General features: G+C 40.5%; 1 long non-coding RNA gene across 2 annotated transcripts; it reads left to right on the plus strand.

Moving 5' to 3' along the window:
• Positions 1–453: 453 nt before the first annotated feature.
• Positions 454–11,313, plus strand: LOC142170719 (uncharacterized). Of its 2 annotated transcripts, XR_012700122.1 has the most exons (4): positions 454–927; positions 1,867–3,479; positions 4,699–4,760; positions 11,049–11,313. It is a non-coding gene; the product is annotated as an uncharacterized LOC142170719 (long non-coding RNA). The 2 variants fall into 2 exon arrangements; XR_012700121.1 differs by lacking the exon at positions 11,049–11,313 and having other exon boundaries at positions 4,699–5,385.
• The last annotated feature ends 214 nt before the right edge of the window (positions 11,314–11,527 follow it).

Genomic DNA, 11,527 nt, shown 5'->3' on the forward strand with positions numbered 1-11,527 from the left:
TAATAGAAAAATACCAAAAAATGTTCAATGTTGCATTGTATAGGCATTTTAGATCTTAATTGCATTTAGAATTTAATTACATTGTTAAATGCATCTCTTAAATAACTAAAAAACAAAAATTACAATTCATAGGTTAATTAATTAATTAGTTGCATTAGTCCATCATTAGGTAAAATAAATAAATAGGCTAGCAATACAAAAATGGGATTTAAATTAAAATTTGAGTCTAAAGTGGCTAATTTTGCAAAAGGCTAATAAAGAAGGAAAAGAAGGAAAATGGATGCTAAGCTAAATCGGATTGGGCCATTATTTCAAGCCCAATTATTCCACAAGCCTGCCCCAAATCCCTTCCAAATACCCGGTCCATATCCCCTAACCCGCCTGGCCCAACGCCCCTTCCCCCCTCATTAAACCTAATCATTCCCTACATTAAAGAGATCAGATCCCCTTAAAACAAAAAGAGGACCAACGCCATTACTACCCTAAAAGAATGGACTCCCCTCTCTCGCTGATCAGAAATAATGAGCAGGCTTCCCCCTTCCTGAAAACAAAAATCCCCAGCCATAGGTCCTAGTACATCGACTTCTCAGTCAGCCATCCATTTCACTTCCCTGCACATATAAAAAATACACACACACAAAAGCATTTAGCAACAAACAAAAAAAAACAAGAAATTGGAAGTTCTGAAAGATTTTGAAAGCTGAAAATGAGAAAAGAGGTTTCAAAACTAGAAGAAAATCGAGAGAACATGGAGTTTCGAAGGCTTTGCTGATTTTTGTTGCTTTATCTCTCCAATTCTGGGTGTTTGAGTTTTGATTTTGATTTTAGAAGTTGAAGATGTGTTTTGTTGTTTCTACTTTCGCTGAGCTCTAGCTTTCCCGTCGCCTTTATTTGGTTATTCAAGTTTATCTCTACTGCCGTTTAGAGGTATTTATCTCAATCTCGAAATGTAATGGCTGTTTGGACCTCCATGTGCTATAAATTTGCTGAAATTTATTTGTGTATATATGGTGGAATTGTTTTTTGATGTTTTCTGTTCGTTCACGGTACGGATTTGTCGATTTTTATTTTAGTTCAGTTGATTGAAGTGATATAGAACCTTATCAATACAAGAAATTGAATAATACCTTCATATAACTCTAAATGTTTCCTCATTTTGTTCACATCTAAAAGAATAAAGGAAATTTGCCTAACAATAACTGGTTGGTTTGATTGTTGAACATTTGAGATAGATGTGTGTTTCCATTTTTCTGAAAGTGAAATCATGTGTAGTAGGTGTTGTTTCATGTGCTAAATTGGTAAAATATTATAATCTATAAGGAAAATAGTCATGTCTGCTTATTGAGATAGGAAGATTGTGAATTTGGGTCTCTGGGATACTACCGGTATGACAATTCATTATCTTGTTAATTATTTTAGCACTGACGTCAATCTCAGGTTGTCCTTCATTTAAGTTGGCAACTTTGGCTTTTGTTGTTTATGTTTAGCTGCATTCATCTTTCTATTCTTGTCCCCTTTGCAAAAATAACAGATGTTATTGCATATGAAATCCTGTATTGCTATTGTGATCAAGATTTTACCTTAATTTGTCTGGTGCAAATCTTGAACCACATTCGGTAATTGGAATGTGAATGTTTAACTCTAGTTAAGCCTTAGGCAATTGTTAACTTTGTCTCTTCCAAACAATGAATTCAACATTCAATGATCTTAGTAGTGTGATTTGAAAAAAAGCCATCATCAACAGTCAAATTTGTAACGACCCGACCGGTCGTTTTGAGCTATTGCACCTTGATCGCCAGTTCTCGGGCATGACTTGCCCCGTGTGATAGATTATGACTTATGTAAATCGTTGGTTTTGGTTTTCAGGGTAATCAGAATGAATTTGGAAGAACAGTTCTCAGTTTGAAGCTTGAAATTTGAAAAGTTTGACTAAGATTTGACTTGTTGGTATATGATCTCGGATCGGAATTTTTATGATTTGGTTATCTCTGTTAGGTAATTTGGGACTTAGGAGCGTGATCGGAATGCATTTTGGAAGTCCGTAGAAGGTTTAGGCTTGAATTGGCGAAATTGAAATTTTGGCGTTTTCCGGTTGATAGGAGAGATTTTGATATAGGGGTCGGAATGGAATTCCGGAAGTTGCAGTAGCTCCGTTGTGTCATTTGTGATGTGTGTGAAAAATTTCAGGTCATTCGGACGTGGTTTGGTTGGGTTTTGCGTAATTTGGAAGTTCTTGGAATTCTTCGGCTTGAATCCGATGTGATTTTGGTGTTTTGATATTGCTTTGAGCGTTATAAAGGTTGGAACAAGTTTGAATGAGGTTATGGGATATGATGACATATTTGGTTGAGATCCCGAGGGCCTCGGGTGAGTTTCGGGTGGTCAATCGGACCATTGCATATTGTTTGGAATTGTAGAAAATTGTTGATCAGTGTTGCAGAGAAATGGCCTTCGCGTTCGCGAGTAGGCCCTCGCGTTCGCGAAGGGTTAGTTGGTGAAGGCTGGGAGTTAAGCCTTCACGTTCACGAGGAAGGCTACGCGTTTGCGAAGGGCTGGATGTTTGGTCATCGCGTTCTTGTAGAGTGACCGCGTTCGCGTAGAGAAATTTGGTCAGCTGGACTTGAGGCATTTTTATTCATCGCGTTCGCGAGTGGTGTAATGCGATCATGAAGGTTTAGTCTGAGGAAGCATCGCGCTCGCGATGGGCATTTCACAATCGCGAAGAGGAAATTTTGGTCAAAGTAATTTTGTGCTTCGCGAACGCGAGGCTTTGACCGCATTCGCGAAGAAGGATTTCAGGCCTGGGCAGAATGTTTAAATAGTCGTCTTGTCCGCAATTTTGGGGTTTTATTTCCACCATTTTTGGTCGTTTTTGGAACCTTTTGAAGAGGATTGAAGAGGGATTTAAGGAGAATCACTTGGAGGTAAGATTTATGGACTTTATACTCATTTCTTATGTAAATTCTACCTAATTAATCATGGAATTTAAGCTTAGTATTGAAGAACTAGGGCTTGTAATTGGAGACCTGGAATTTGGGATTTGAGGGGCCATTTGAGGTCCGATTTTGATGTTCTTGGTATGTATAGACTCGTGAGAGGATGAGTATTCTATTGATGTGACTTTTATCAGATTCCGAGACATGGTCCCAGAGGCCGGGTTTGAGCCATTTCAGGATTTTTGATGTAAATTGGATATTTTTGAGTGGGATTTGTTCCCTTAGTATATTTTAATAGTTATGTATTGATTGTGACTAGATTTGGAGCATACGGAGGTCGATTAGTGAGGGAAAAGGCATCGCGGGCTAGAGTTTGGACCGGATCGAGGTAAGTAATGATTGTAAATGTTGTCCTGAGGGTTTGAAACCCTGAATTTCACATCGTTGTGTTGCATGAGGTGACACACATTATAGATGAAGAGTTTGGAATCGTGCACTGTTGGGGATTGTGAATTGGTCCGTCCTGTACTAATGTTAAGTCGCGTATGTGATTTGAAATCTTATGATATTCCATATTTTAGAGATTGATATTATATTTTGGGTTGTATGCCATGTCTGGGGCCTTGTGCTGACCTGTTGAGACCCTTAGGGACATTTTTACTATTTTTCCTCACTCTATTTGTTTTGAAAGCATATCCTCAGTCATGATTTACCTGTTTATTGTTTATACCTGGTTTTATCACTTTAATTCTTAAAATGTGAGAACTGATTGGACTGAGTTCCCTGTTTTACTAATGGTCCGAGTGATTGTGAGGTTGATGACTGAGATAGACCGAGGGTCTGATTGTGAGGGTATTAACTGAGATAGACCGAGGGTCTGATTGTGAGGTTAATAACTGAGATAGACCGAGGGTATGATGGTGAGGTTAATGACTGAGAGAGGCCGATGGCCTAGTTGTGAGGATTATATATTTATGGATCGGGCTGCACGCCGCAACGATATAGCGCTTGGGCTGTAGGAGCCCCTCCGGAGTCGACACACCCCCCATATATATATAGGGCTGCATGCCGCAGCGATATAGCGCTTGGGCTATAGGAGCCCCTCGGAGTCTGCACACCCCCAGTGAGGGCAGTCGACTAGATATATGGATCGGGCTGCACGCCGCAGCGGTTACTATATGGTACCTATTGAGTGTGAGTGCTGAGTGTGAGCGCTGACCGATAAGAGTTGAGTCATGAGTGACTGAGAGGCTTGCCCGAGGGGCTGTATACATATATGAGTGATTCTTTGTCCGATGGGCTTGTTTTTATGTAATTGATGTTTCCCCTCCTCTTTATATTGAGCCTCTGTTGAAAATATTGAACAATGCTTTTAAACAACTTTCATATAAGCTGGAGTTTTTATGAGATGTTCGGAATTCGATCGCTGATTTGGCTTTGTTATTTCTACTGAGATTTTTATATCATGAGGTGTTTATGATTCCTATTTTGCCCGAGGGGCCGATTATGGTTTTTATCTTTTTATTATAAACAGTATTGAACCCTACTGAAACTGTTGGAAAGCATTTTCAAATGATTTTTATTAAAAGCTGGATTTTAAATGAGACGATTAACTCGTATTCTGATTTGAAAGCCTGTTGTGCTTATTGAGTTTAACATAAATGTGGATTCATTGTTTTCTACTGCTCAATCTTTATTTTCTCTTATTACTTACTGGGTTGGGGTACTCACATTACTCCATGCACCTCGTGTGCGGATTCAGGTATTTTGGAACCCGGTAGCTGGTGTTGATTGCTTAGAGGCGGAGTCGTCGGGGTTAGCAAGGTGGCTGCACGACGTTCACAATACTGCTTTCCTTCCTCTCATTTTTCATTACTGTACTTAGTCCATTTTTAGACTCTTGTTGTATTCAGACCTAGGTAGATGCTCATGACTAGTGATACCCCGATGTCGGGCTTGTGTAACTATTTTGCACTTTTTTTTTAAATTTTCATTATGAGATTATTGGTATAAAAATGGTATAAAAAATAACTTTTATTGGAAAATGGTTGATTCGAGGGTTGTGTTGGCTGGCCTAGTTTCACAATAGGCGCCATCACGACCGAGTCAGTTTTGGGTCATGACAAGTTGGTATCAGAGCCTAGGTTACATAGGTCTCACGAGTCATGAGCAGGTTTAGTAGAGTCTCGCGGATCGGTATGGAGACGTCTGTATTTATCCTCGGTATGAGCGCTCGGTATCGGATGTGCATCGATGGCTTATGATTCCCTGATCGAGGGGCGAGATGTGATCTCTGTGTGTTGATGTTGGGCTAGTTTGGAGGACTCGAGGCTGAATTTTTCCTATAGCTTGAGCATCGAGGTGCTGATTGTGTGAGCAACTGTTTTTGAACTTATATGTTTGGTAGTGCCCTATTGGTAGAAGTAATGACTAGATAGTTACGTGATGAGTGTGATGTGACTACAATATGTATTCATATGATTTGGAAGCGATGAGAAGGATCTGCTGAAGGATAGAATAACTATTAGGTGCTTCATTTCCATCTTGATTCAAGGTTTAGCCCCAAGTTATGGGCATGTGAAGAATCTTTTCATGTTTCCTGGTTGGGAGTAAAGTAAATTTCATGTTGCGGTATGAGTTCAGACTGAGGAAGATTAAGCGACTGCATAATGTTTATGACAGTGGAAGGTATACGGGAATGTTAGTTGGAGGTAAAGCAGGTGGGTTATCTCCTGTTGAGTGTTCTGAGGTTTTGTGATCCTCATGTTGTCTGTTAGAAGATCTCATTTAGAAGTGAAATATAAGTGTTGAAATTTGAATTTGGGCCGCTTAAGAGATTGGTCTTGACTGTTGCGAGGATGAATGCGAGATTTGCAGAAGATTTAAAGTACCAGATGGTTTGTGTTTCACGCGCTTATGAAGGATTGAGTTTAAATCTCCCTATGGTATTATGGCAGCAATAGAGTATATGCGTTACGAGTTATTGTGTGTGTTTTGGTCAATGGCTTCGAGCCAAGTGGGGGAGTTCGCTATTGACTAGTTGATTGCACGGTTATGTGCTATGTTGGTTCCAGTTTGAGGCACGCGGGTGGATCAATTATGGCTTACAAAGATTGAGACCGAGGATGGCTCGAGTAAAGGAAAATTTTGACAAAGGTTATGTCATGCTTCATAGGTGTATGAGAATCACAGAATTTCTTGAGTTGTTGTTGGTAATGGATGCTCGGTGCATAGAGCAGGAAGTTGCTTGGTTGTTCTAGGATGAGGTTACACTCTGCGGTGTTGGAGTGCTATTGAGGCACGGGTGGTTGTGTTCATTTGATCAGGCTAATTGCAGTTTGAATAGAGTGAATGATTCTCGAGAATGGTTCTAATGTGTTCAAGCTTTTACATGTAACAATTGGGTATTTTGAAGTTGTTTATGTGGCTAGAAACTGAGTTTTCATTGGAAGATGTCAAGACTTATGGTATTTTCTATATTAATTATGGGATTTTATATATCAGTATCAGGGAGGTTAAAGTAATGGCTTTGGATTCATAGGAAGTCTCTTCAGGGTAAGCATTTTGAACGTGGTGCTGTTGGGAATATCTAGAGAGTATTCAGCGGCTTATGGACCGTAAGACAGTGTGGATTTATGCTTGGGTCTCGTGTGGTAAGTCTGGGTTGAGGAATTGTAATGTTATAGCAAGAAGGAGTATCAAGTTGAAGGTAAATCAGAAAGGAACTCAGATAGATGGGATAGCTTGGTAGTAGGCCGAGTCGGTATGGTAAGGATATGATTAGTTCTTGGATGCTTACGAGATAATGAGTTCTACATGTGTTACGCGACAATTCTTTTGGGTTTTAGTGACCTGCGTAGCTCGGTTGAGTTAGAAGGACTCACTCCTGATGATTTAGAGTTGTGCAAATGGAATCCGTAGAGTCCTAGATGGTTTCCACCACAGTTAGAGGGGTATATTTTTCCTATTGGCGTGAGGAGCATGGGATGTATAGTGATTTTCTTCTAGATGGGATCAATGGGAAGTTCTTGGCTAGTGGAGTACATAGTTGCTTGTGGCTCGGAAGGGATATGAATTTCTCGTGGTTATCCTAGGATGGTACGGTTTATGCAGTATGTTGTGTAGGATTGAGATTTGCATGTGTAAGGACACGATTCAGATTTGAAAGGAAGGTCACAAATTCTTAGATAGCATGGGTAGCTTCAGGTGACTAGATAAATGAGATTACTGATTGGTGTGGCTTGATGAGGGTATACATTTCAGAAAGGGCGATGTGTTTGAGTTATGGATGCTTTATTGGCATTTCGGCACTATCTTATCTGATGGTATTCAAGTTGGCTAGGTGGCATAGAAGAATTATAGGTGTACCTCTCGTGGAATGATTGAGTATTAGAGGTATGTTGTATATTCGAGCGGCGAAATTGGGTTCAGATATGGTAATTCGTATGCTTTACGGACTGCGAGACTAAAAGTTCTCATAAATAGGTTAGCTCGTGGTTGTGGACGGTAAAGATGTCGGTAAGTTAGTCAGATGATAGTGTGTGCTATGATTCAGTCATTGTGAACCTTCGAAGGATTATTTATCTGATGTGTGTGACTAGAGTTGATGTGTGGTTCATTGGTAGACCTATATGGATGCGTGTTTTGCATCGAAACGGCTTTGTTGACTTCGAGTTGCCATTGGTGAGGGGTATGTTGATTCGGTTATTATGGAGCTATTAGTAATCAGGGGGATTTATGAATTACTTTTCTGTGTTACGAGACGTTATGATTTGTTGGAATGTGGTGCGGTGTTATTAGGGCCTCTCAGTGGAATTCGAGGGGGAAGAGCACTGGGTATCGCTCGGTGGATGGCGTATCGGTTATGTCCTTTTGAGTTGTGTGGTTTTATGTAATTTCCTTGCGGTGGTTATGATGATTGCTTTAGTTGTAGACATCATATTGTGCACGATTTTCGCTTTTGAGCATAGTAACTTAAGGTGTCTCATGTGGACCAGTGTTTTGATGAGGTCGCGCATTGGAGCAAAGCTATGTGGAAGTATGATCCTGCGGGGTTAGATTCGTGTATTCTGTTTCTACAATGTATGGCGGGTTCTCAGCCTTGTGTTGTGGTGGTACTAGTGAGCTTGCGGTACAACTCTTTCATTTGAGTCATTTTCATGATTTGAGTAAGTTCGGATTGTGGCTTATTGGTGCACGGATTGCACAAGTCATGGCTTTAGTCTGTATTGATGTGTCAATGTCAGCAGAGTAGTTGTGTTGGATTAGATGAGATCGTCAGGATCTTTAATGACTGCAAACGGATTTAATTTCAGCATGTTGGAAGGATAACATCGAGGTTCGGCGCAGAAATTTGCGATGGTATTTGCCAAAGGAGAAGTGGGTTTTTACCTTGTTGATCTGAGAAAACGGTTATGTCTTACTGCGTGTTTCATTTATCATTGACAATTTATGAAAGTGTTGGAATGAGACTTTAGTTGATAAGAGGTTTTCTATCGATATTCGGTGGTTGTGTGCAGCTGCTGTGATTAGAAGTTATCGCTGCAAGCATTTGAGTTATGTGGTATATCATGTAATTGCACCGAGGTTGCGGGTATGGGTTATTAAAGCTTGTTCGGGCTTAGTTAGAGTATAGATGTGAGATTTTGATCTTGTGGATGATTTCAGAAGTGGAAATGTGGTTCTAAGGTTCATGGGCTAGGTTGGACTGTGAAATTTTAGTTACATTGTGTTATCGGACCTATACGAGATAGGGTGACGTGGGATCACCCCCGGGTATGTGCATGGTAAGGTTATTCAGTGATTGCTTGGCTTTTGGAACAACTCTGGGCACGTTCGAGGACGAACGTATGTTTAAGTAGGGGAGGATGTAACGACCTGACCGGTTGTTTTGAGATTTTGCACCTTGCTTGTCAGTTCTCAGGCATGACTTGCCCCGTGTGATGGATTATGACTTATGTAAATCATTAGTTTTGGTTTTCAGGGTAATCAGAATGAATTTGGAAGAACAATTCTTAGTTTGAAGCTTAAAATTTGAAAAGTTTGACCAAGATTTGACTTGTTGGTATATGATCTCAGATCGAAATTTTTATGATTTGGTTAGTTCCGTTAGGTGATTTGGGACTTAGGAGCAGGATTAGAATGCATTTTAAAAGTCCATGGAAGGTTTAGGCTTGAATTGGCGAAATTGAAATTTTGGCGTTTTCCGGTTGATATGTGAGATTTTGATATAGGGGTCGGAATGGAATTCCGGAAGTTGCAGTAGCTCCGTTTTGTCATTTGTGATGTGTGTGCAAAATTTCAGGTCATTCGGACGTGGTTTGGTTGGGTTTTTGATCAAAAGCGTAATTTGGAAGTTCTTGGAATTCTTAGGCTTGAATCCGATGCGATTTTGGTGTTTTGATGATGCTTTGAGCGTTCCGAAGGTTGGAACAAGTTTGAATGAGGTTATGGGATATATTGGCATGTTTAATTGAGGTACCGAGGACCTCGGGTGAGTTTCGGGTGGTCAATCGGACCATTGCATGTTGTTTGGAATTGCAGAAAATTGCTGATCAGTGTTGCAGAGAAATGGCCTTCGCGTTTGCGAGTAGGCCCTCGCGTTCGCAAAGGGTTAGTTGGTGAAGGCTGGGAGTTAAGCCTTCGCATTCGCGAGGAAGGCTACGCATTTGCGAAGGGCTGGATGTTTGGTCATCGCGTTCGCGTAGAGAAATTTGGTCAGCTGGACTTGAGGCATTTTTATTCATCGCGTTCGCGGGTGGTGTAACGCGATCGCGAATGTTTAGTCTGAGGAAGCATCGCGTTCGCGATGGGCAAGTCGTGATCACGAAGAGGAAATTCTGGTTAAAGTACTTTTGTGCTTCGCGAACGCGAGGCTTTGACCGCGTTCGTGAAGAAGGATTTCAGGCCTGGGCAGAATGTTTAAATAGTCGTCTTGTCCGTGATTTTGGGGTTTATTTCCACCATTTTTGGTCGTTTTTGGAGCTTTTTGAAGAGTATTGAAGAGGGATTCAAGGGGAATCACTTGGAGGTAAGATTTATGGACTTTATACTCGTTTCTTATGTGAAATCTACCTAATTAATCATGGAATTTAAGCCTAGTATTGAAGAACTAGGGCTTGTAATTTGAGACCTAGAATTTGGGATTTGAGAGACCATTTGAGGTCCGATTTTGATGTTCTTGGTATGTATAGACTTGTGAGAGGATGAGGATTCTATTGATGTTACTTTTATCGGATTCCGAGACGTGGGCTCGGGGCCGGGTTTGAGCAATTTCGGGATTTTTGATGTAAATTGGATATTTTCGAGTGGGCTTTGTTCCCTTAGCATATTTTAATAGTTATGTACTGATTGTGGCTATATATATATATGAGGATTATATATTTATGGATCGGGCTGCACGCCGCAACGATATAGCGCTTGGGCTGTAGGAGCCCTTCCGGAGTCTGCACACCCCTAGTGAGCGTAGTCGACTAGATATATGAATCGGGCTGCACGTCGCAGTGTTACTATATGGTACCTATTGAGTGTAAGTTCTGAGCGTGAGTGCTGACCGGTAAGAGTTGAGTCATGATTGACTGAGATGCTTGCCCGAGGGGATGTATACATATATGGGTGATGCTTTGCCCGAGGGGCTAGTTTTTATGTAATTGCTGTTTCCACTCCTCTTTATACTGAGCCTCTGTTGAAAATGTTGAACAATGCTTTTAATACTTTCATTTAAGCTGGAGTTTTTATGAGATGTTCGGAATTCGATCACTGATTTGGCTTTGTTATTTCCAATGAGATTTTTATGTTATGAGGTGTTTGTGATTCCTGTTTTGCCCGAGGGGTTGTATACGAACTATGTTTTGCCCGAGGGGCCGATTATAGTTTTCATCTTTTTTACGGTATTGAACCCCTACTGAAACTGTTATAAAGCATTTTCAAATGATTTTTACCAAAAGCTGGATTTTAAATGAGACGATTGACTCGTATTCTGATTTGAAATCCTGTTGTGCTTATTGAGTTTATCATAAATGTGGATTCATTGTTTCCTATTGCTCAGTCTTTATTTACTCTTATTACTGCTTGGTTGGAGTACTCACATTACTCCTTGCACCTCGTGTGCAGATTCAGGTATTTCGGAACCCGTTAGCGGGTGTTGATTACTCAGAGGCGGAGTCGTCGGAGTTAGCAAGGTAGCTGCACGACGTTCGTAGCACTGCTTTCCTTCCTCTCATTTTTCATTACTGTACTTAGTCCATTTTTAGACTCTTGTTGTATTCAGACCTTGGTAGATGCTCAGGTCTAGTGATACCCCGATGTCGGGCTTGTGTAACTATTCTGCACTTTTCTTTTAAATTTTCATTGTGAGATTATTGGTTTATAAATGGTATAAAAAATAACTTTTATTGGAAAATGGTTGATTCGGGAGTTGTGTCGACTGGCCTAATTTCATTATAGGCACCATCACGACCGGGTGGATTTTGGGTCATGACAAGATTAAATTTTGTCTTTACTATAAAAAAATCAACTTGTGCACATTGTAGCTTGCTTTAGGCGCGATTAGTAAATCACCGTGACTATGGGTACGGTTTCCGTGGCATAGT

The sequence above is a fragment of the Nicotiana tabacum genome, chromosome 16 (genome assembly GCF_000715075.1).
Source record: "Nicotiana tabacum cultivar K326 chromosome 16, ASM71507v2, whole genome shotgun sequence".
In the NCBI taxonomy this organism is placed as follows: domain Eukaryota; kingdom Viridiplantae; phylum Streptophyta; class Magnoliopsida; order Solanales; family Solanaceae; genus Nicotiana; species Nicotiana tabacum.